A 26,508-nucleotide genomic window follows, 5' to 3' on the forward strand; every position below is an offset into this window, starting at 1 on the left:
CCAGCTAACATGAAAAAAAGAAGGATCCTACACTCAGTACACCTAGATTAGCAAGTGAACTGCTAAACGAGACCGGCAAGAAGGTACATCCTCAAACGATTCATTGAACGGAAGTGCCTAAATGGTAGAGAGGCCAGGAAGAAACCGCATAGGAATGTACAGAATCGAAGAAAGAGATTGTACTTTGCCAGGAAATTTATTAAGAAGTATGGTGGAACGACGTCATTTATGCCGACGAAAGTAAATTTAACGTTTTTGTGTCGGGTGGACCAAGGATGGTGTGGCGGAAGAACAACTAAGAATTTACAGTCAAAAATATTAAACCGGCTGTAAAGCATGGACGTGGCAGCGTTCTTGTCTCGGGCTGTATATTGATATTCGGCCCGGGCGAATTGGTGTCCATCGACAGTACTATGGACAAATGTGTGTATTTGAACATATTAAACAACGATTTACGGTAAAGTGCTGAAAACATTGGGATATCAAAAACGTTCAAGTTTTACCAGGACAATGACCCGAAACATAAGGCTCGCATTGCGCAGGAATATTTGTTGTACAATTGGCCAAAGTCTTAAGCATGTGTGGGGGGGGGGGGGGGGGGGGGGGAGGGGAGACTGGAACGAGGTATTAGAAAAAAAGAAGTCACAATCTACATGCGGACTATTTAAAAAAGATCATTTGCGTATGCCGCAGCGTTTGAAAGAACTAATGAAACAGAATGGCTACCCGTCAAGATATTCAAACATTTTATGTTCCAAAAACTCTTCTCTTGAAAGGATTAGTTCTGGAAAGTCACGTGAACATAGGACCGAGTTGTAGTTGAATAGTATTACAAAAGAAATTATGTACGTTATCTTAATAACGTTTATGCTATTATTTACAAGACACATCACGCAATATAATACTTGGTTATATGTTTCGTTTGTTTTGTCACGAATAAAGTTATGATGCTACAAGGTAAACATATCATAGTGTCCGAATATTAATGTGTTTCTCTGTAGTTGCTCTTGAAACATTCAATAAGTTGGCTGTCATGATTACTGACGCGCCAGTTTATCGAGCCCCCATAATCTGCCATCTTTGGAACACTGTTACGTCTTTCATTGCACGTCTACCTCGGCCTCCAAATGCAGATACGAAGTGTGTACTACTCGTAAACAACGTGCAGTGATGCCTAGTCCGTACTGAACATGCTCAGTCCATCGTGACACGTGCCTTCGTTGTTGACCGTCAAACACAACCATCCAAGTACTAGCACTGTTCACATTATTTTTCCTATCCCCTGTAAGTGACTCATGTTTTCAACTGTCCCATTACACTGAAATTACCTTGCGTGTACTTTCTTACGGCTTGTATCGGTATTGTAATGAAACTAGCTGCGCAATAGTGCAAATGTTGACGGTAAGCGCTGTGTGTTCTGTTTGGAAACAAGACTTGTTCCATTCATTCACTCACGGTACTTTCTGTTGACAAGAGTAAGGCCTACTTTACTCTTGGTCCTCAAGCTTTCATTCCGTGCTGCGCTGCGTTGTCTCCGGGTTTTGTTTTTCTTGCAGTGTTAGTTGTACGTTAACAGCGATACACTTCATGCAAACAGAGGAGCACACGCTTGCGCAGGAGGGAAAATGCAAGGGAGTGGAAAAGCAAAGAGGTTAGAGCCGGCACGAGCATACATAAGAAACTGTACCATGTGAAACGTATAACTTGGTCGTAAACAGTAGCTTCACTGTTAAAAACACGTTCCCTGATCTTGTGAGTAATTCAGTCACAACTACACATTACAAACCATACAGTTCATCGTTTGACGTAATATTACGCACATTTCACTGTGGCTATTTTCACACTGAAAGCATGGTAGGTTTCTTCATTTTCAATAGACGTATACGTTTCTCTTCAGCTGACGGTGTAAGTTCATTCACTTTCATTTCCACCTGCGAGTCAATATTGGTTCATCACTATGACTACTACTATTCGAGTCTGTACCACTTCCCACATTCATGGTCATCTACAGCACTTCGTGCAGTAAACATTCACTTGAATTACACTGCTCTTCAATTTTATTTACGTACTAGATCGTTCCTTCAAATCCTCTACTGTTATGGAAGTAGTTTGTTCATCTATTAGTGTTAATTCTGAATGCCACATTGCGTTCAGAAACACCGTTCTTGACTGTTGCCCGTATCAGCTATATTACAATGCTCGGTTAAAATACTGTCTGTTTTATAAGTGATGGGGCCTGGTTTGTTCATTTTGATCAGTGCATACTGAGGTCTGAGCATGTCCTTGTGGAAAGAAATTTCCTCTTCTTTTAACCAACCTCTCCTCGTGGAGCTTTATGTTGGAGCACGAGTCTGTTGCTTATTGCGGTAAGGGGCTTTATCTACAACGAGGGCAGTAGGACGTAGCAGATTAGATATTAATCTCTCCCTGAGCCACTTTCCGTAATTAGAGAAATTCAGGTTGTTGTCATAATCTCCCTTTTTCTGACCAGATTTAAATCTTACGTAGGCATTAGCCACAAAATCGTCCTCCCTGCCGCATCGATGTTGAGAATAATGCTTCTTTTCGAAACACGTTTCAACAGATGCTGTAGTGAACTGTCACTCCATCCGTAAAATACTACGGGACAAGTATTAACATATGTTTCGTCCATACAGACAATTTGAAGATACTCGCGCCTGTACTTTCGAATACTTTTTAAGCAAGCTATTCCTTGTGCTCTGATACTAATTTATTCTTGGGGAACTTTTGAATTATTTTCCGTCCTACTTCACCTAAAACCAAGGTTGTGAACAATTTTACGAACCTTGTAGACACATCCAACTAAATCTACTGAACTTTGTAATTTTCTACGATTTTCCTTTAGTGGGTCTTATTTCAAATGTAATGTATAAACTGTTCACCACGCGGAGAAAGTCTTGCTTGTTAAAACTATCCGAACTCGTTATCAGCTTGAAAATATCGCGGATTTACTCGCTTGGTCTCATTCCAGTCCCCTGTTGTTTGCCAAATGGATGTAACCTATGCACCATTTGCTTAGACCTCTCGTTTCAAAGTGGATTTTAGTTTCAGTGGAGCACCTAGTGCAGTTTCTTTCGCCATAAACTGTTTCACACTTTCAACAACTTCTCGTGTTTTACTATAAATATCTTTGCCCTTTAACTTGTACCAGAGGAGCGCTCCGCTTGATTCGATGGCAACACGTCCCACGCTGGCGGTCGACTGAACGATGTGTACGGCGTATCTCGTTTACGGTGTTCACGTCTGTTTGCATGAACTGTACACACTGCAGTACGCGTGTATTTGCTGATGAAGAATCGGCTGATGTGCATCTCATCAGCGAGTTCAATGACTGCTATGGAAAAGCGTCATGACGACGTTGTGCTCAAATGTTCGCGCAGCGACTGCAAGCACATCACACTAGTTTTGCAACTGAGCATATGCACCCTAAATATCAGCACACTAAAAAATTTTGTTGATTGCGTATTACAACATGCTGTTCTACTGATATGAATATATTTTCACCGAATTGAAGATAATTGTGATAACAGAACTGAATAAATCATAATTACAATACTACTCTGTAACGAGCCACTGGAGACCACAGGCTACTTTTTACGAAATGTGCTGATACATTCTTCAAAATTTATCACGCTTTGTAGCTTTTCATGAAATTCCTTTACTGAATCTTCTTTTATATGTAGTGTAGAAACTTATCACCCCGCGACGAACAAATTGCTTATTAAAATAGCCTAAATTGGCCTTCTAAAATTTTATAAGTCAGTCCAGTAGTTTACGAGAAGATGCGGAATTCAAACACACACACACACACACACACACACACACACACACACACACACACACATATATATATATATATATATATATATATATATATATTCCGCACTGGACTGACATATATATACAGGGTGGTCCATTGATCGTGACCGGGCCAAATATCTCACGAAATAAGCTTCAAACGAGAAAACTACAAAGAACGATACTTGTCTAGCTTGAAGGGGGAAACAAGGTGGCGCTATGGTTGGCCCGCTAGATGGCGCTGCCATAGGTTAATTAGGTCAAACAGATATCAAGTGCTTTTTTAAAAATAGGAACCCCGATTTTTATTACATATTCGTGTAGTACGTAAAGAAATATGAATCTTTTAGTTGGACCACATTTTTCGCTTTGTGATAGATGGCGCTATAATTGTCACAAACGTATAAGTACGTGGAATCACGTAATATTCCGCCAGTGTCGACGGTATTTGCTTCGTGATACGTTACCTATCTAGCGGGTCAACCTCAGCGCCATCTGGTTTCCCCCTTCAAGCTAGACGAGTTTCGTTCTTTGCAGTTTTTTCGTTTGATGCTTATGTCGTGAGATATTTGGCCGGGTCACTATCAATGGACCGTCCTGTATATATACAGGGTATAAATTTTAAGTTGACCAACCAGAAAACCTCTAAAAATAAGGTTCACAAGAAAAAATGTGTAGAATCCAAAGATGATTATTTTCGAGGGGCACATCTGCTGGTGCTAAAATTAGCCAACCACCCCAGCCCCCTGCGCGTGGTGCGGGAGGCAACTTTAAATTTTCAAATTGGAATCTCCATTTTTTATTGCAGATTCTTAATAAAAAAACTACGTATACTTTGTCTTAAACATTTGTTTGATTCTTGGTAGTTGGTGCTGTAATTCAAGAAATCCATGTTCTCATTTTTATTTGGAAAATGGTTACGGATAAATAAAAAATACTTAATTACTCTGAAAATTTTGATTCACTAAAACTGAAACTCTCCCTCTTTCCCCTTAGGGTGGGGTTTGAGAGAGAGGAATTAAGAGTTTTACACACGTTGACCCAAATATTGATTTTTTCCGCAGATAAGGTTTGTTTGTTTCGTGGGTCAAAATTTGTAAGATGTATGGACTCAACCATACTGGTTGAGATGAGCAGATGTGGATACTTGAAGAAATACAGCAAGCAGCTAATTTTTATGTTACAGTATTTGTGCCAAGTTATGCTTCAGGTTTCCACCCGTCTTCAGTTGACACCATACGGTTATATCTTCATAATACAGCTTAATAATTATGAAGAAATAACTTTTATATGAAACACGCTTCTGATAAACATGATGCTGTATACAGAATTGTCTAGGTGCAATACTTTTTCAAGCAATAACTTCGTGTTTGTGACCTGATTGAATCCACCCAGGTTTTTTTCATTTCTTGTAACTACAGTATAAGCATCACATTTTTAATTATAACTGGTTTTTGAGGAGCATTTGCCAACTTCAAAAAACATAAGCCATACGCAGCATATGGTAAAAGTGACTGACAAAGAACCCCATGAGTGCGAAGTCGCAAGTTCACCCTTCAGTAATGTTGTGTTAACAATCATGACAGGAAAAATATTAGCTGCCAATGAATCACCATGTGAATCAGGAGTGTAACAGAAAATGAGTGTCCATGAAGTGCAGAGATCAACTTTCTATGGGATGTATGTGTTACATTTAAAAAAATGGACATCGTCGATGTTCAATAAATGTTCAAAACAAACTATTAACGTGCACCATGTACACCGATTGAAAAACAGCACGCCGCAGTAATCACAAATGTTCGCACCATCAATATCGCAGGCGAACTCCTTGGGAGTTACAAACGGTGAAGGACGTTCAGCTAGGTATCCACTTTTAAAGAATGGAATCGTAATGGTGTAACGGGGTGATGAGAAATGATGGCATGTGATGGCATGCAATCGAATGCGAAAGTGTCGCGGAGCTCATCGTGATAGTGCCTATACTGGCCGTAACTGCAGATAATACGATAATATGTTTTATAAGCACGGAAAAAAACAACTATCCAGTGGCTGAATTTGTCGAACGGTTCCATGTGGTATGAGCTGCAATGTCACACACATTTCAGGATGGATAGTTTAAAAGTGTGTGGTTTTTATATGCAGTCCAAGAATCGAGCAAAAGCAATTTATTTTGGCCAGCTATTATAAAAAAGCAGTGCTCATGCCATTGTCGCAGTTCTCTTACGCCCATTTTCCCACTCTTGGAAGATCACACACCGAGATATAATCTCAGGGGACAGAGCACCTCTCAACATCTCGCAGCACAATAAATAACCTTCCAGCCAATTTACCATCCAGATTAACTGTCGGCGTAATTGTATACGCTTCCGTCAAGGCACTGATGTTAGTTTATCTTGAGACAACTGTCTTGGTACCTCTGGTTTCCAGGATTTCTTTCATATGCATATCCTGTTCAAATCCCGATTGGTCGCAGTTGAAAAAAAATTCCATAGGATGCCGTTGTTTATCTCAAATACATATTTTCGGGCCGATTACGCAGTTTGCCGTGAATCGTCAGCTTGACGCTTTGTGTGATATTTCGTTATCTTACGTCTTCCAAGGAGAAATTTCTGAGAATGTACGTTTGGAGCACAGTACTGTATGGTAGTGAAACAGGCACTGTGGGGAAACCGGAAGAAGAGAAAATCGAAGGGCTTGAGATGTGGTGGACTGATAAGGTAAGCAATAACCGAAACCGGTCGTATGAATAAAAAATTTGCAAAAAAAAATTGCAATCAAGATGGATTTTAAGTAACATTATAAAATCACTGATTGCTGTTATCCCATAAGATATTATGTTTGAGCCGGCCGGAGTGACCGTGCGGTTATACGCGCTACAGTCTGGAATCGCGTGACCGCTACAGTCGAGTTTCGAGTCCTGCCTCGGGCATGGATGTGTGTGATGTCCTTAGGTTAGTTAGGTTTAAGTAGTTCTAAGTTCTAGGGGACTGATGACCACAGTAGATAAGTCCCATAGTGCTCAGAGCCATTTGAACATTGTTTGGTTTTGCAAACATTAGTTAAGACATCAGGGAATGACTTCCATGGTACAAGAAGGTTCTGTAGATGGCAAAAACTGTAGAGGAAGGCAGAGATTGGAATACATCCAGGAAATAATTGATGTCGTAGGTTGGAAGTGCTACTCTGAGACGAAGAGGTTGGCACAGGAGAGGCCGCATCAAGCCAGTCAGGAGACATGACTGAAGCAAAAAAATAAATAAATAAATAAAATAAAAAATACACGTCTTGCAATTTTGGAACACTGCTTAAAGTAATGCAACCATCCACCGCTTCTCTTGAAATCACTGCAATAAATTTCCCGCGATTTAATGTGAATGACGTAGTAGGTCACAATCATACACATCCTGTAAATTGTATCGAACACCCTTGATACTCACAAACAACAGTCTGGTAACAACTTCGCCTTCTCCTCCCTTAAATAGCCATAATTTTTCTTATGCAGTATACGGTCATATTCCTGAGGGCTTATTCGAAACGTGTTCGTAACTGCTGTTTTGCAATGACCTTTCATGTACGTAATTATGTTCAGTACTCGCTTCCTTGACAACGAGTGTCCTTTACTACGTTTGATTGGAGACGGGATTTGTGGCTCTATCCTACAAGGATGGGGAACTACACGGCTAGACACTTGTCTTACTATCACTTTCACTTGTTAAGCACATATCGTCTTCGTTGTAGCTCCTCATGTGCGTTATCGAGCGTATACAACACAGCACATTCCACTGACTGATCTTGCAGAAAATCTAATATTTCATTTGCCGCTTCTTTCTCACTCTGTGAAATTCGTGGGGTTTGTTTCTGACGAAATGTCAGCTTTGGCAACAAATGGCTGTGAGTACAATAGGACTTAACTTATGAGGTCATCAGGACCCTAGAACATACATCCATGCCCGAGGCAGGATTCGAATCTGCGACCGTAGCGGTCGCACGATTCCAGACTTTAGCGTCTAGAACCGCTCGGCCACTCCGGCCGGCTCAGCTTTGGCAACTGTTGTTGTAGATATAACGCAATGTTTGCTTTGTTTATCGTTGTCATTGGTCTGCTTTGTGTCAACACCGTTAGTATTGTAGCACTGTTGTAAATTACTCGTCGATTAAGCAGTTCAACTACGCTCCGTCGCTTCACGCTGTGCTCTTAATTGGACACCCCCACACCCCCGTGCTGTTGCCATTAGCAGGCAACATCGTAGCTGTTTGGTATGCAGTATGTGGGACGTCTAATGCTGTGAATATCATTGACCTTTCGCGACATTGCACACAAGGAGTCCCTTGTAAAAGAAGTCAGAAAAAAATGTATAGGGAATGTCAATAAAGCTTCTACATATAGGTTACGTGTTTATGTCCGTAATAATTGTATCTTCCTCCCTATCAGGCAATTGTACAAGATGAACCAGTACGCCATGACAAATTTCGGCTGTTGTTCATGGATATTTTCGGAGTAGGTATGGCGGAGGGGGGGTGGGGGTGGGTTCGAGGAGATGGACTGAGAGAGAGGGGTTGAGTACATTGACAGAAAAAGGGGACAGGAGCAGACAGAGAAAGGGACAAGGAGCAGATAAACGTAAGGGAAGGAAGAGATGGACCGATAGAGTACTGAAATAAGTACATACCCAGGCAACACTAGGTCCTCAGCTACTAAAGCAGTAAATATGTTGCACTGTGAGTCTATTCAGTTTGCGGAGTAGAGGTCTCTGGCGTTAGCAGCAAGTTTGATATCATAGGATTTTAACATTCAAGTTGATGGATTGAAACCGGAAAAATAATTGTTGATGGGGTGGCGAGGAGGGGTGGTGGATGCGGTACGGGAGATAGATTCGTAGTGCGGGCTATCTACGTGTAATTGGTGGTTGGTCGACATGTAACAAATTTTTGTGGTAGTCATATCAATATATAACCCTTCATCAAGCGAAATATTTCATGCAGATGTTAATTAAACAGCCTTTCATCCAGAAAATTGGAATTCATTGACAGAGTCAGTTTTAATATAGGAAACCTCTGCGCGAAATTTTATCAGTTCTCTCTGCTAATAACAGAAGGGAACGTGTTAATAATTTTATCGGGTGTACGGTATAAATTTCCGCCTACTTCAGTATTTCGCCTAACTCTGTTAGTACTCGTATGTTCTTTGTCATTGTTATCTACTTTAAAAGTATTGACCGTAAACTGTTTAAATTACGCACTGAATTTCACACCAACAATGCACTGCGAAATAAAAAGTATACGTATAGATTTCTAATCAACAGGTAGTGGTATTACTCATCGTTATTAACATAATCCCCTCCCCCCCCCCCCCCCGCCTCACCCTCTCATCACACGACAACAATATATTATATCTGTGCTAAGACAACAAAGTTACAGACCTTAAAAATTACCCGTAATAGCTAAGTTTATTGCTATTTCATAACCTGGAACCACTACATTGACAAAATCAGAATCGAAGGACTTCTACTGCTTTCTTTCGAACAGGCTCATATCACTAACGTCGATTTGCAGTAGGGTTTTGGATCATATACTGTATTCGAACATTATGAAGTTCCTTTGAAGAAAACGATTTATTGACACATAGTCAGCACAGATTCAGAAAATATCGTTCTTCCGAAAAACAAGTAGCTCTTTATACTCATGGACTAATGAGTGCTATCGACAGGGGATGTCAAATTGATTCCATATTTTTTGATTTCCAGAAGGCTTTAGACACCGTTCCTCACAAGCCTCTTCTAACCAAACTGCGTGCCTATGGAATATCACCTCAGTTGTGCGACTGGATTTGTGATTTCCTGTCAGAAAGGTCTCAGTTCGTAGTAATAGACGGAAAGTCATCGAGTAAAACAGAAGTAATACCTGGTGTTCCCCAAGGAAGTCTTATAGAACCCTCTATTATTCCTAATCTATATTAACGACATAGGAGGCAATCTGACTAGCCGTAACCGCGCGACCGCTAGGTGGCAGGTTCGAATCCTGGCTCGGGCATGGATGTGTGTGATGTCCTTATGTTAGTTAAGTAAAAGTAGTTCTAAGTTCATAGGGGACTGATGACCTCATGACCTCAGATGTTAAGTCCCATAGTGCTCAGAGCCATTTGAACCATTTGACTAGTCGTCTTAGTTTGTTTACGGATGATGCTGTCATCTACCGTCTTGTAAAAACGATTTAGATAAAATATCTGTATAGTGCGAAAAATGGCAATTGACCCTGAATAAAGAAAAGTGTAAAGTTATTGACATGAGTACTAAAAGAAATCCGCTAAATTTCGAATACACAATAAGTCACACAAATCTGAAGGCTGTAAATTTAACAAAATTTTTAAGGGATTAAAATTACAAATAACCTAAACTGAAACGATCACATAGATAACGTTGTGAGTAGAGCAAACCAAAGACTGCGATTCGTTGACAGTGTCGCATTGCGCATGAAGCGAGCAGGTCGTAGTTAACTTTCGTCTGTGCCGCAGCGCCGCTTGTGTCGAAGCTACTCAGTCTTGTTAGTTTATCGGACAGAGTGACATAGTAGTAGCGTAGCGGAATTCGTTGTCGTTTTTCTATCGGCCGCGGAGTTTTCTGCCCCCGTCATGGCTTCTCTCGAGTCTTCTCAGTCTGTTCATCGTCGAGCTACTGTTCGTTTCAGCTTTGACAAGAGTACGCGTCGTGTTCAACCTGGCTCCTTAGAAATTCACGATGGGTTGGCTGATGTTATCCGTGTTACACCTGATCAGGTAGATACTGCTTACATTGACTCTGATTTGTATGCATTCTTTGTGAAGTTTCATGATCCTGTTCAAGTAGAACGGCTTCTCTCTCTGGTTGGTTCCAAATTGCTTGACACACCTGGTTAAATCCGCAGGACAGAACAGGTGGTTGGAATTGAGGAAAAGGGCCAAAATGAGCGGCTGTCAGCTACACTCGAACACATATAACTCTATTTAGTTGCCCAAACATTATACCGCAAATTCCCGAGCTTAATTATCGACTGAATATGTCACACAACCTCTTTAATTTTTAAAATTGCTGAAGGCCCAAGATTTAAAACACAACTACGATAAATTTTCAAAAGGCAGAAAGCGCAAAGATTTATCCTTAAATGATATTTCAAATGAGGCTGAAGGCCCAAACAATCTAAGGCTTGACAAGTAACGAATTTTAATTTTAAAACGCCTGAAGGCCCATGATTCAAAAACACAACTACAATAAATTTTTACAAGACAGAAAGCCCAAGGCTTTATCCTTAATTTTTTTTTAATGCGGCTGAAGGCCCAAACAATCTAAGATTTAACAAGAAAGGAATTTAAATTTTAGGACGGCTGAAGGCCCATGATTGAAAAACACAACTACAAAGAATTTTCAAAAGGCAGAAGCCCCAAAGCTTTATCCAAAAAAACGTTATTTTAAATAAGGTGAAGGCCCAAACAATGGAAGACTTGAGAAGTAAGGAACTTCCAATTTTAAAGTGGCTGAAGGCCCATTGTTTAAAACCCAACTAAAATCATGCAAATTCAAACCATAGGCTATGTGCCATTAAAATACACAATCAAACACCAATAAGAAAAGGCAGTACAGCCAGCGGCGCTAAGAAGTTTTCGGGGGACGGTCTGCACTTGAAATATTAAGGTTCGATTAGGGGAGGCAGGTAGTCAGCTCGAGTATATCCGATCCGCCGGCAACCCAACCAAGAGACAATCAACGGACCCACCTACAAGACGGCTTGCTTTCCAACCGACCAGTACACAAGGAACTCCAAAGCCAAAATGTAAAAGGCGTACCCGCCCACAACCAAGTATGCATAAGCTGTCAAAACTATGGCGACAACACATTGAAGAAAGGACACTGCCTGAATTTTACGTCAGCGTCCTGGGCAGGTAACCGGAACGCTAACGGCCACAAGGCAGCAAATTCCGCTGCTGCACTTCAAATAAACAAAATACAGTCAAACTCCACCCGAAAGTGGCCAAACTTTCGCCAACTCGAACACGGTGTTGCTCAAGGGAATTCCCCAACAGCCACCCACGGAAACCAACGGTACAATGTGAACAGACTGGCTTCGGTAATTAAATCACTACTCAACTTTGATGTCTTGTGTCGGTGAGCCACGAACCTCGTAGCAATTGGAACAGCTCCCACACACTCCGACACTGTGCAGAGACCGCCAGCGGGCTGGGCCCACTACGACGTGCAGAGATATCCCGGCTGATCCACACCAACCGACCGACTGCAGCACACCGACAAGCCGGAAACTATAGGCACCAGACCAAAGATAGTACAAGGTGCGAATATCAATACACACCGCTGCTGCCACACGTAGAAAGAGGAAGAACCACGGCATAACTGCAATAGCCGTGGGAAACCAAACGCAGAGTAACAGTGAAGGTTTAAACCAACGCACAAGCCGTGGCCAGCAAGGCTCGGTGTTGTTTACACATCGAGAAGGTTCCGTTAGACAAGTCCTCCTTGAAATTGCGGCACTCGAGTATACTCCGGTTAGAGTTTGTAACCTTCCTCCTGAGGTCGACGATTCGTTTCTCAAAACAGCTTTGCTTCCGTCTGGAGCAATACGGCATATCCGATGGGAACGCTGGCCAGCACAACATCGCTTCCAGTGTTATAATGGTATCCGGACTGTGGATATGTGCATTAAAAAGAGTATTACTTCCGCAACTTAACTGTTTGTGGTTACCGGATCCATGTTACGTATGCAGGGCAAGAAACGAAAGCGGTCAACTCAGATCCGATTGTCCGCGCCGTTCTACTGTTCTGACATTCTATTATCAAAAACGTCTTCCTTTAACATTAGCAGACATAGTGTCTTCGCAGTCTACTGACAGTCAATCTCCAGCTTTAGGCGATGTTGGGGCAACATTACCTCTACTCGTCGCGAATTTCCACCGTTACCGGCGCGTCCCGGTGCTACCTCTGTCCATGAGGGGACGACGGCTCCTGCAGTGCAAGTCAGACGCCGGCAGACTGAGGACGGTACAGATTTCGAGAGCGTCCCTCTCCAGTCTCGTTCTTCTGAAACGGCGTTGACAGAGGGTTTACATTATGGCGGTAACGAGTTGTCTACTGCCGTTAATTGTGATTCCAGTATTACCAGAGATCATGTAGCTGCTTCTGTTGATGTTGAAATGTGCGTTGTATCTGCGTCCCCCATTTCACATGTAGACGCGACGGTTCCCGTGAGTTCCGATGTCCCCGCAGAGACGTTGCTAGCTGGCCAGTCTTCACAGTGTTCCAGTGAAATACCACCCCTCCTCCACGCTGAGACGGTGGGTCAACGGGATTCCTCGGGTTCTCGTCCTGATGATCAGGTGATGGAATCCGACAATGGCACTGCATTACCAGTCTCTTCTGTACCTGCTGTTGCTGTAAGTCGTTCTGGGTTGTGCTCCCCGTTTTCCGGTGAGTGCAAGGAGATGGCCCCTCTATCAAATCGGAGATCTACGTGCCCCCAACGCTACCACATCAAGAGCATTTGTTTTCACGGAGTGGTGTGAAACAGCGTTTTCAACCTGCACGTGCAGCGGCGCGTCGTAAAAAGAAAAACAAGGATTTCTCGGCTTCCGGTGAAGAGGATTAGAATTATACCTTCTTTCCACCGGCTCCGGACGTTGAGAAGGGCGTGATGAGTGCTTTTTCCCTAGTGTTGTTTCATTGACCTTACATGTGCTAACGGATGAAGGCATATACGTTTCTAACCGTCAATGTTAATAGGATATGCTCCCAATCATGGTTTGCTGCGTTACGCCAGTTTATTTACGATTCCCAAGCTGATATCGTGTGTTTGCCAGAGGTGTTATTTGATGTGTTTTGTCTTCCTGGATACTTTGTTTTTCAATGTCGCGCCTTAAAATTCTACCCGTATGGCTTCGGTTTATAGAGATGGAATCCCAGCTGATGGACTTCGAAACGCTAGATGATGGTCGCGGTATAGGCTGTAGTTTTTATGACCTCACCTTAATTTTTCTTTACGCTCCGTCTGGATCCGATCTTTCACCCGACCGTGCGCGGTTTTATAAGGAAGAAGTTGTTTATTTACTCCGACGGAACCCACGTAAAGTTTCGTTGGGGGGGGGGGGGGGGGGCATTTTAACTGCGTCTTACGTCGTGTAGATCAAAAAATGTTCAAATGTGTGTGAAATCTTATGGAACTTAACTGCTAAGGTCATCAGTCCCTAAGCTTACACACCACTTAACCTAAATTATACTAAGGACAAAGACACACACCCATACACGAGGGAGGACTTACTACTATTCTTTCTTTAAATGGTCGTGAATGGTCCTCCCAATCTCATATCATGCGTGAACTTTACCGGTACTTTTCCGAACTTTACAATGAAGTGGATACAACGGTCTGTCGTGTGTTGATTCTACCTTCCTCTTTGATAGTGTTGTTACGCCAGCTCTCCAGGAAGAGGTTTTCCTCTGTATTCCATCGCGATGATATACTTGGTATTGTGGCTCGTTCTCCCTCCCACAAATCGTCTGGCTTCGATGGCCTTCGCAAAGAATTTCGTATTCGATTTTGGCCCCTGGTAGGAGATACGATAACTTCTATGGTTCAAATGGGTCTGAGCACTACGGGACTTAACTTCTAAGGTCATCAGTCCCCTAGAACTTAGAACTACTTAAACCTAACTAACCTAAGGACATCACACACATCCATGCCCGAGGAACGATTCGAACCTGCGACCGTAGCGGTCGCGCGGTTCCAGACTGTAGCGCCTAGAACCGCTCGGCCACCCCGGCTGGCTTAACTTCTATGGTGAATGAAGTATTCCACAGAGGCCTTATTCCGCCCAGCTTTAAGGTTACTGAAATTGTCCTGATCCCCAAGAAACCGGGACGTTTGCGTGTGGATCAGGTCCGCCCGATAACCCTCTTCAACTACGATTATAAAATAGTGGAGCGAGCGGTCAATAGCAGACTATCGGTCTTGTGGGCTACCATCATCGCTAACCTTCAAAGTTGTCTTCTGGTTCGTACTCTCCTGACTCCCGTTACTGAATGTTGTGATCTAATTTCGATTGCTTCTGCCATTTCCGTGCCAAGCGCTGTGCTTTTCATTGATTTTCACCATGCGTTCAATCACGTTAATCGTGGATTTCTAATGTGAGTATTGACGATGTTGGTTTTAACGATACTGCATGACGGTTGTTTAGCTCTTTAATTACTGGTATTCGGGTGCCCATTGACTTAAATGGCCATCTTACTTCCCCCATCGCGGTGTGTCAGGGTGTCCTTCAAGGGAGTCCATTATCTATATCGCTCTACGTTCTGTTTCTGGAACCCTTATTGCGATCTATAACTGTTCGTTTGGGTGGCTGGTCGCTGTTGGGAGAAAGATTTACCGTTGGGGCATATGCTGACGACGTTATGGTTCTTCTCCGTACCCCTGATGATATACCGCTGCTGAAGGAAGTTTTGGATTCTTTCTGTCGTCTTACGGGAGCGTATGTTAATGCCCAGAAATGTCGCTTACTCAGTTCGCGATGATTTGACGCTGTTGAAATTCCATGGGCTCTGAAGGTCACCCGACATCGATCGTTTGGTGTTATAATTGACAGTTGTCCGCTAAAGATGGTTACGATAAACTGGAAGTCTGTCACGGATAAGATTCAGGGAGAAATCATTAAACACGCGCATCGCTCTCTCACTTCTTCATAAGGACCGGGCCATGGAAACGTATGTGTTAAGTAAGGCTCATTTTATTGCACAAATCCTTCCACTTCCTCCGTTGATGTACCGCAAGTTGCAAAGTTTAACTGGCTGGTTTATCTGGCGCAAATCTATATTTATAGTGCATTATGGGGGTCATAGCGCGCCCCCGTCTGCTGGGAGGTTTGGGCCTCCCTGACATTAGAGTTGCACCGTTTCAACATGTCTACGCGCGCCCCCCACCCCAGTCATTACAGCTCGCCTTCATGACTGTATCCGACCGGCCATTTTGACACCTCCAATAGATATTGGTAGGATTAGTTATAAACTAAAGCACGTTAAGGACTTTTTTCTTGATGTCAGTTATTTAGGAGTAAGTATCCTTTCCCAAGCGAATCTCCCCCAACAAATGCTGTTATGCCGCTTACTAATTTCTCATAGCATTTCCTCTGTGGAAGCCCTGTCTCCAGAAACGAACTGGAAGACTGTTTCGTCTAACGCTAGCCTCCAGATTTTCACGATGGAAGTGACGTCCTCGTGGTACCAAGCTGTTCATGATATTGTACGTACCAACGTGTGATTTCTTTCGTATTGGCCTCAGTGTGCCGGATACCTGCAATCGTTGCCATGAAACTAATACATTATATCATCGATTGATCTCCTGTAGTCATGGCCATTGGCGATGGCTTCACCGACAACTGGCTTTTCTTCTCAGGACGCCGGAGGCGGCTATCACGGGGGAGATTCTCGTGCGTCCCGATGCAACTTTCTTTCCCCGATCGAAGAACAATTCCATCATGTGGATTGTTGGACATTATGTCCACTACGTGATGGTGAGTGGATACGACGCAGATCCGAGTGCCTTTTCCCAATATATAGCCACTGCACACTGGACGTGGCTCAGGATGCCACGTTATAGAGAGCTTTTTCTAATATGCTGTATCTTATTTTTCATCGACAAGGAGTAGGATGAGCTGAAATCCTTTTTTTGTGGACACTGTTGTATAGATTTAAATATTACACGATTTAGAAGTGACGGAGGAGAAAAGGTGAGGGCACGTTAAAATTGACTCCCTATTCCTTAACTAACTTTTTCTTATTTAACCCTTTGTGTCGAAATGATTTTTGTTCTATTTCTAATTGACTGCCTTAAATAAGTGCTTTGGAGGGAGAAAAAAAAGCAATTAGCGTTCGAGCCTCGTATGAAAAGCTTGTGTGAAGCGATGGTTCGACTCCCGCTCGCTCTTACTTTTTAATTTACATACTTTTCGTCACTGGTCATATTTAATTTAGGACGTTTGAGAGGTAATATAATATAAAAAATCGCGTATGTTTCCATGAAGTCTTAGTGAATATCAAGTTATCTGAAAAAATTTGGTTAGCAATTGCGCATAGCAAAAGGGTCGTAGATGAAGCGACAGTACGAATCCTGCCGAAACTTACTTTTTTCATCACTGGTCACGTTATTTAATTGATATGACATTTAAAAGGTAATATAATAAAAGAAAACCAAGTGCGGTTTCATAAAGTTGTAGTGAATTTCGTATGTTATTTGTAGAAAAATAGAATTGGCAGAACACTTAGAAGGTGCAACAAGTCTACTAAAGAGTGCTTACACCCCGTTTGTCCGCCCTATTCTGGAGTATTGTTCGGGTTCCCGGGTTCGATTCCCGGCGGGGTCAGGGATTTTCTCTGCCTCGTGATGACTGGGTGTTGTGTGCTGTCCTTAGGTTAGTTAGGTTTAACTAGTTCTAAGTTCTAGGGGACTGATGACCATAGATGTTAAGTCCCATAGTGCTCAGAGCCATTTGAACCATTTTTCGGAGTATTGTTGTGTGATGTGTTATCCGCATCTGGTGGGACTGACGGATGTCATCGAAAAAGTGCAAAGGAGGGCAGCTCGTTTTGTATTATCGCGAAATAGGGGAGATAGTGCCACAGACATAATACGTGAATTGAGTGGCAATCATTGAAAGAAAGAATTTTTCGTTTGCGACGGAATCTTCTCTTAGAATTTCAATCACCAGTTTTCTCCTCTAATTGCGAAAACATTCTGATGGCACCCACTTACATAGGGACAAATGATCATCACGATAAAATAAGAGAAATCAGGGCTCCCACAGAAAAACTTAAGGGCACGTTTTTCCCGCCCGCCGTTCGAGAGTGGAACGGCAGAGACACAGCCTGAAGGTGGTTCATTAAACCCTCTGCCAGGCACTTCATTGTGAATATCAGCCGGCCCCTGTGGACGAGCGGTTCTAGGTGCTTCAGTCCGGAACCACGCTGCTGCTACGGTCGCAGGTTCGAATCCTGCCTCGGGCATGGATGTGTGTGATGGCCCTAGCTTAGTTAGGTTTAAGTAGTTCTAAGGCTAAGGGACTGATGACCTCAGATATTAAGTCCCATACTGCTCAGAGCCATTTTTAATCTCTCAGTGAACAGGAGTGTAAGCGTACTTTTCATCAGATGTGTGTATCATAAATGCTCCAACGTCACTATTTCAGTGATAAGCTACACTATGTGGTGAAAAGTATCCGGAAACCTGGCTGAAAATGACTTAAACGTTCGTGGCGCTCTCCATCGGTAATGCTGGAATTCAGTACGGTGTTGTCAACCCTAGGCTCTGGTGACAGCTTTCACTCGTGCAGGCATACGTTCAATCAGGTGCTGGAAGGTTTATTGGGGAATGGCAGCGCATTCTTCTCGGACTTCTCGGAGTGCTGCACTGGGGAGAGGTATCGACGTCGGTCGGTGAGGCCTGGCACGAAGCCGGTGTTTCAAAACATCCCAAAGGTGTCCTACAGGATTCAGGTCAGGACTCTGTGCAGGCCAGTCCATCACAGGGATGTTACTGTCGTATACCCACTGCGCCACAATCCGTGCATTGTGAACAGGTGCTCAATCGTGTTGAAAGATCCAATCGTCAGTCCCGAACTGCTCTTCAACAGTGGGAAGCAAGGAGGTGCTTAAAAAATCAATGTAGGCCTGTGCTATGACAGAGACACGCAAAACAACAAGGGGTGCAAGGCCCCTCCATGAATAACACCACTGCCTCCGAATTTTACTGTTGGCATTACACACGCTGGGACATGACGTTCACCAGCATTCGCCATAGCCACACCGTGCCATCGGATCGCCACATTGTGTGCCGTGATTCGTCACTCCACGCAGCGTTTTTCTACTGTTCAATCGTGCAATGTTTACGCTCGTCACTCCAAGTGAGGCGCCGTTTGCCGTTTACGGGCATGATGTGTAGCTTATGAGCAGCCACTCGACCATGAAATCCAAGTTTTCCCACCTTCTGCCTAACTGTCATAGTGCTTGTAGTTGATTCTGATGCAGTTTGGAACTCCTGTGTGATGGTCTGGATAGATGTCTGCCTATTACATATTACGTCCCCTTCAGCTGTTGGCGGTCTCTGTCAGCCTGACGAGGTCGGCGTGTATGCTTTTGTGCTGTATGAGCACCTTCACATTTCCACTTCACTATCACATCGGAAACAGTGGACCTAGGGATGTTTGGGAGTGTGGAAATCTCGCGTACAGACGTATGACACAAGTGATACCCAATCGCCTGACCACGTTCGAAGTTCGTGAGTTCCCATAGCGCCCCATTCTGCTCTCTCACGATGTCTAATGACTGTTGAGGCCGCTGACATGGAGTACCTGGCAGTATGTGGCAGCACAGTGCACCTGATATGAAAAACGTATGTTTTTGAGGGTGTCCGGATACTTTTGATTACATAGTGTATCACTCTTTATAATTCAACTATTTAAACTTTTAAGAGATGTTGGATTGACTGAGAAATTTTTTGTCTGCAGTTAGTTACTGCTACATTGTCTCTTTTGCTGTAGAACAGCCAGTGAACAATCGGATACTGCAGCTGATCCTATCTGACAAGTCGTTTATGCACGTTGTCAACATCAAAGGTGCCCTGCAGTTATATGTCCAACACATTCGACACCAGGAATTTGAGACTAACTTGTCTTAACGGATCAATATTACGCAAAACCACAAAAATTTTCGGTCTTGGTCGCACTTTATTACTTCTGACTCTGATTACGTGTTTAGGCTAACTGCCATCGTCGAATCGAATGCTTTAAAACATCGTTATAGAGAACTTCGTCAAATAGTACATACTCGTATGGTGTATAGGTGCTTACTTTGTACTGATATTTTAAAGTATTCGATTCGATGATGGCAGTTAGCCGAAACACGTAATCAGAGTAAGAAATAATAATGTGCAACAAAGACTGAAAAACATCTAAACCGATCACAAAGTGCAAGTTCCAGGACCTATATCGAAGAGCTTCAAGCGGGCATCGTAACTATCAACCGAATTTAAAAACTTCAAATGTTGTTACGATCTACTCATTAAGAGGTGAAATATTAAGTTAAAATTTTAAGAAAGTAATTAAACTACTATTTACAGAAACTGTGCTTATGTCTTGACACAGCTGACTCACTATATTCATCCAGTATTTTGGGATGAGAGCGACTTGCCGAAAACTCTACAGATAATTTCAAATCTCTTCAAATTTTTTTCTCGCTAACATCGCTCACAAAATATAAGTTTATCTCTTACCATAATTTCTCTGCCCATGCCGTAAAACTTCAGCAGCAGGCAAGATGTCTCAGTTTATTATTAATACTATCTGACAAAGTAGGGGTTGACCGGGTATTCATTGTGCCAATTTTCTGTTAGAGACAAAAATATAAATAAAATAACTGTGTTTATAGTGAAGCATCGAAAAATATTTCATTTCCATATATTTGTGAAAACACCACTGAAATTGTGAAACAGCCGTACTATGAAACTTTCAAAATGTACAGATGTATAAGTACAACATCCATATTAAGAAACATGATCCCGGGCCGTTTTTGTACATTGGGCGCAGTTGCTGTCTATAACAACGCCTCTTCGTCTCTCTGTAGATGGCTACTGCTTTCGCCTGCAACCGTTTATGCTTCGCAGCTGAACGCTATCAAAAGTACTGCCAGATTTCATGGATTTCTTTTATTTAATTCGGCTGTCCGAGTTGTTGGTACCTTGATACAATTTTGTATGTGCATTCAGCAGCATGCGTGTATTGCGAATAGATAGTACCATAGAAGTAATAAATTGAAACGTCATGCATGATGAGAGAGTTTCTCACGCATCTCACTGCTTGGGACGGCGTTCTCCTGAACTATAGCGGGTACGCGGTTCTTACCCCGACAGCGATTGTTGCCTGACAGTAAGGGATATCTTTACCAAATTTGGTTGACACCAGTCCAGTAGTTTAGGAGAGAATATGATGCACGCATACGTACATACATTCATTTTTATAATATGTATGGAGGACACATGTCAGGTGTTGGTAGTAATGCATAGAAGGAATATTATTAAATATGTAACAGTTCAGGAGTTTGCCAGGAGGGGCGGTGTTCTGAACTGAACAAATTCAAAATTCGTTTGTTTATGAGATTTTTGTGTAGTATCGTGTGTAACTTCTCAATTGTTTGATATCAAGTGAATTTTGTGACTGATAACCGTTTTGTGGTCATCTGTTGTGTAAAGAAAGCTCCAGATATGAAATTTTTATTGCCTTGATCGCAAGTAGATACACTGGATTGCTGGTTTCGGCAGGGCTAAGCTACCATCTTCGGATCCTCAGTTTACACGTAATAAAATCATGCTGTGCAATAAACCGCACGTTTGTTTTTGTATCATCGTAACGGACTCATGATGAAAAGAGAGTAAACCATTACAAAATATAATTGTGTCCTCATGGCAGCAAAGAGTCATAAAGGTGGGTACCATCAAGAAGTGCCGCAGGTGTCTGAGTTGACTGCCGGCAGTGAAAACTTCTTGTCTGAAGCTCTCTTTACTTTGAATTCATGATCACCCTCCAGTTGATAATGACAGGCATTTATAATCTGTTCTTGTATTTTCAAACTTGTTGTCAAAAAAAAAAAACCCAACTATCAGTTAATCGCTCCCAGGCTCCAGTCCTGCTGCCAGTTCCACTACACACTGAATGAATGAATAACTAAATCAGTAACATTCAAAATAACTAGACAAAAGTGTAAAAACTATTCTCTAGCGTTTTTGGCAGATTAAACAGTTTTCAAAGTAAGTGTCTTATACATCTGAAACAAAAAGTTTACTATAAATGATTTAATAGATTTGACTTACAGTAGTGGGACGTGGATGTTTAAATATGAAACCATGTACAAAATTACTGTTGTTAAACGAGAAATGAAGACGTGCATCTTGGGAATTGCTAGATTGTTTCAAACAGATTGATCTGGCAATAAAGTGACCTGAAAGGAGCACTGATAACCGCAATGAATATTAAAGAGGGGTGGATGAGATATGTAGCCAGGGAAATATATGGTTTAGGAACGAAAGTTCTTTTCTCAATTCAGTGAGACTGGAGACGCAAGGGACGACGACCAACTGCAGTAGCTGGCAGCGGTAACATGTGTGCCTAAGGCTGATTGCGGAATGTCATGGTAAAGCTTAAAGCACTCCTTTTTCCTACACGAGTTGTTAAATGTCTAGTGACGGTAATGAAGATAGGCATAAATATTCGTTAATTTATCGATGTGGAATTAAGTGCTTTAAGTGGTTTATACGGAACTGGTTTACATATTTTGACCATTTTAATACTGACAGTATTTAACGTATCCTCCCTTGTACCACGCTTGACACCTGTGAATGAGTTTTCGTTCTACTACAAGAAAATTCAATCTACCCATATCCGCTATTTCATCACTGTTCAAAGTACAATTTAATGACTTTTTGAATTTTTCACTTTTAATAAATTACGTTGTTTTCTTTGCACTTGTGTTCATATTCATGAAACGCCGCTGTTGATGCATTTGAATAAAGTATGTGATTCGTCACCACTGGTCAATTTAAACCACGTGGTTACTACAAAGTGTCGCTTACATATCACCATCTACTTACTAACATCAGAGGATACACACAGTCGTAAATAAAGGTGCTGTTGTTCACGGACGTTACCAGTTGACTAAAGGTTGTAAAGCAACAAACAGTAACAGGTTATTGTGATCGCACCTATTAGCAAACGGAATATAGTTATTAAATGTACTTTCCTGTACTGATGTATGATATCTTTGATGTTCCTCTCCCACACAGGAATTTTTTTTGATTTAGCCCGCAAGACAGGTAGCCGAACGACTCATCGTTTAGGCCTATACGGGTTCAGACAATGGAATTTTTATTGTGTATTCCACTTTGAGGATAAACGTGAGCTGAGCGAGCTATTATTATTTGACGCAATTTGATTGACAGCCATATATGGCTATGTTCCAGTGGAACAGGTTTCTATATTTTACTTTTTAACAATAGTTTCAGGTTTACTCTGGTATTGGCTACAGGGGATCATTTGTAGGATAAAGTCTTATAAATTGCACCATATTATATATGGTGCCACTAACATATACAGCAAACTACTCTGCATGGTAATGCCGTATATTAGACAGACCGTGTATTAGGCTGTATCAAGTTGTTCTTCATTAACAGCTCGACAAACCAGTGACAATTTTGCCATAGAGCGGTTAAAGTTTATCTTGTGCTCTGAGAAAGTAAATATTTTTTGTGAAGCTAAGCATACGTACATTTCTGGATATGTAAAGTCTGTCTGTAATTTGTAAGAATATAATCGTACTTGTTCAGTAGTAATATTGAACATAAGCATTTAAAACCACTCTAGTGTCTGTGCAGAAAAAATTAACTTTAAAAAGCATAGCATCGTCTTAAAATTGTAGCACCACGTTTCTTACACACTGCGCCTGTGCATTTTAAAATCATTTTTGCTATATATATTTTATCCACCTATTCTATACAGCAACTAATCTACCAACATACTGTAATGCTGTATGTGTTGCTTGTTAGAACTTTAGCTAGTAGTATTAGAGTAATCATGCTTTGCCTGTTTACACACACCAACAGTCGTTGCATATTTTAAGCCTTTTGCACCTCATTACAACAAAGCAGCTGACAAGTGGCTTCACAAGATCCTGACAGCAAGTATTTCTGAGCTGTTAGAAGATCCATGTGGTAGGGCTGAGACCGTACAAAATGCTGTCAGTGGCTTCTCCAAAACTGGAATCTGATCTTTCGATCCACACGTTTGTTGGTTTTCGGATATCATGCTAATTAAATTCAATACCTGATCATGTGGAAGAAATAAGTTGGATGAAATGAGTGAATAGACAAGTCAAGAACTTCCACGAAAATCAGACTAATCGAAATTATACACTCCTGAGTTCCTCAGCTCCCACAAAACGAACCTGTAGTAGGAGAGTGTTAGTAAGCCCACAAGACATCTCTCCTATCTCTAGTCTACAAAAAAGAATAAGAAACAGAGCAGCAGCGTCTGCTGTTGAGATCATTCGTAGTCCTTAGGAGAGGCTCCTCATTGACAAACAATCTGAGAAAGACAAAGAGAGACTAAGAAAACGAAAACCGGTAAAATGAAAACTGGTCACAGGTCTTCGAGTTGGTTCTACAAGATCTTCGAAATTTACCAAGACGAATAAATTAAGTTCGTCAAATGTTGTGTACGATTCCATACCCAATGTGCGAAAGTAAGTGATAGCTGCAAACCTGAATTAGTAGCTGATATTGGGTGTTCAGTGTAATTGCAAAAGTAGCTTAATGTTTTACATAATGGAGGTGTATTTTAGCAGTACGAATTATAACAGTGGCACAATTAAGAAGTCCTGCTGATGAATTTTACTACTTTGCACCTCTATCTATTGTGTTATACGCTTTAAATTGAACGTTTATTTTCGATATTTTCGACGTATGTGTCTGAGACTGGTCTACACATTATTGGTATTATATTTTAATAATGTACGATGGCATGCTGAGAAGTAATATCTCCTCATTTTTATGTGGAAACTCGGAAAGCTATTAAAACAAAACAAATGTTATTAACATTCTACATCTTTGTTTTTCATGTCTATATATTGTTTGCTCAACAGTCACTCTGGCATCGAATATATTTCTCCCAGTTTTCCTCACTTCTGCCTTCGGAGGTCCACAACAATCAAAGTGAGGTGCTTGAAGGTATTCTTTACTTTTTGGAAACAGATAAAAATTAGATGGGCCAAGTCGGGACTGCTGGTGGGAAATCGGCAACTCACGGGCCGGGTACTGCTCGCGATTGGTTGCAACGCTGCCAGCGGAAGTAATTTGTGGGAGGGAGAGCAAGGCGCTGCAGTATTTTGCAACGGATAGTTTTAAGCTTGCTGTCGTAAAAACATTATAAGTGAATAAACATTCATGGTGCATAAATAAAAGTAAACATGTGAAGAAAGGCTCAATATAAATGAATTTACCCTCAAAAACGAATGATTTGAGGCTCTGTCAGTTGTCGTGGCGTATAGGGAATTGGGTTAATACGTATCGCTGTGTTTCCCCATAAACGTTAAACGTCAAGGACCCTATAGTATTGACTTCATCGTTGCGTCACGTGAGGATTCGGCTCATTAGCTTATATTAGTATATGACTCACCTCAGGTGTCACCAAAGATTGCCCATGCCTGGATAGAGTGAACGCAAGGTGTAGGATTGTTGCATATGTTACAGTGCTCGTGTGCTATCTAGTATTGTCATGCTGAAGGAGAGGGTGCCACGTGTGAGGACGAAATCTATTACAGCATGGTGTCCCTCACGTTCTGCCGCAGTTACTCCACACACCACCATGTTACACGCTACAATTCGGAGGCGTGTGGTGGCAGAGGGCTGTAGGTACGTAGACAATAAGAATAAAGGTGCAGAATGTCAGTAACATTGGTTTTATTTAAAAGTCTTAAGTCTCTTCACAAAAAATTCAGAGGAAATATTTTTCAGCACGCTCTCGTATATTAGACTTCATTAAAATCATAAAAATGCTGAAAGTGGTACAATTTGAGACTTTATCCTACATGACTGTTGGTAACGTCTGTGTGGAAGAATTCGACCAGTACTGAAGAATAAAACATTAATGCAAATAACACAGCCTCAGTGGTGTCACGAAGGCTTTTAGTCAATAAATTACATATGTAAGCTATTGTAAACTTTAAATGTAATTCTGTCAGAGACACCATAGGACTTGGAAGAGCAACTGAACGGAATGAACAGTCACTTGAAAGGAGAATATACGATGAACATCAAGGAAAGGAAAAACAAAGATAATCGAATGTAGTCGAATCAAATATGGTGATGCTGACGGAATTAGATTACGGAACGAGACGCTTTAACTAGTAGACAGGTTTTGCTATTCGGACAGCAAAGTAACTGATGATGGCCGAAGTAGAGAGGATATAAAATGCAGACAGGCAATGACCAGAAAAGCGTTTCTATAGGAGAGAAATCTTTTAGCATCGAATATAGATCTAAGTGTTAGGAAGTCTTTTCTGAAAGTGTTTGTAGGGAGTGTAGCCATGTATGGAAGCGCAACGTGGACGATAAACAGTTTACAGAAGAAGAATGAAATGTGATGCTACAGAAGAAGACTGAAGATTAGATGGGTAGATCACGTAACTAAAGGGTAGGTACTGAAAAGGATTCGACAGGAAAGAAAGGAAAGACGTAAGTGACACAACATAACTAGAAGAAGGGATTCGTTGATAGAAAACATCCTGACACATCAAGCGATCACAATTTTAACGCTGGAGGAATGTGTGGGAGGTAAAATTCGCAGCGAGAGACCAAAAGATGAATACAGTTAGCAGATTCAGAGTGATTTAAGCTGCAGCAGTTATTTGGAGATGGAGAAGACTGCACAGGGGGAAGACCAAGATATGAATACAGTAAGCAAGTTCAGAATGATTTAAGCTGCAGTAGTTATTGGGAGATGGAGAAGCTTGCACAGGACAGAGTAGCATGGAGAGTTCCACCACACTGCGCTTTAGATTGGAGTCAACAACAACAACAGCAACAACAAGCTTTAAATGGAAAATGATAGCTTCCTCCCCCCCTCCA

General features: G+C 41.8%; 1 protein-coding gene across 1 annotated transcript in view; it reads right to left on the reverse strand.

Annotated features, from left to right (window-relative positions):
* Window positions 1-26,508, reverse strand: part of LOC124612850 (glutamate receptor 1-like) — a 502,148-nt gene that overhangs the window by 181,666 nt on the left and 293,974 nt on the right. The window lies entirely within an intron of this gene.

The sequence above is a fragment of the Schistocerca americana genome, chromosome 4 (genome assembly GCF_021461395.2).
Source record: "Schistocerca americana isolate TAMUIC-IGC-003095 chromosome 4, iqSchAmer2.1, whole genome shotgun sequence".
NCBI lineage: Eukaryota > Metazoa > Arthropoda > Insecta > Orthoptera > Acrididae > Schistocerca > Schistocerca americana.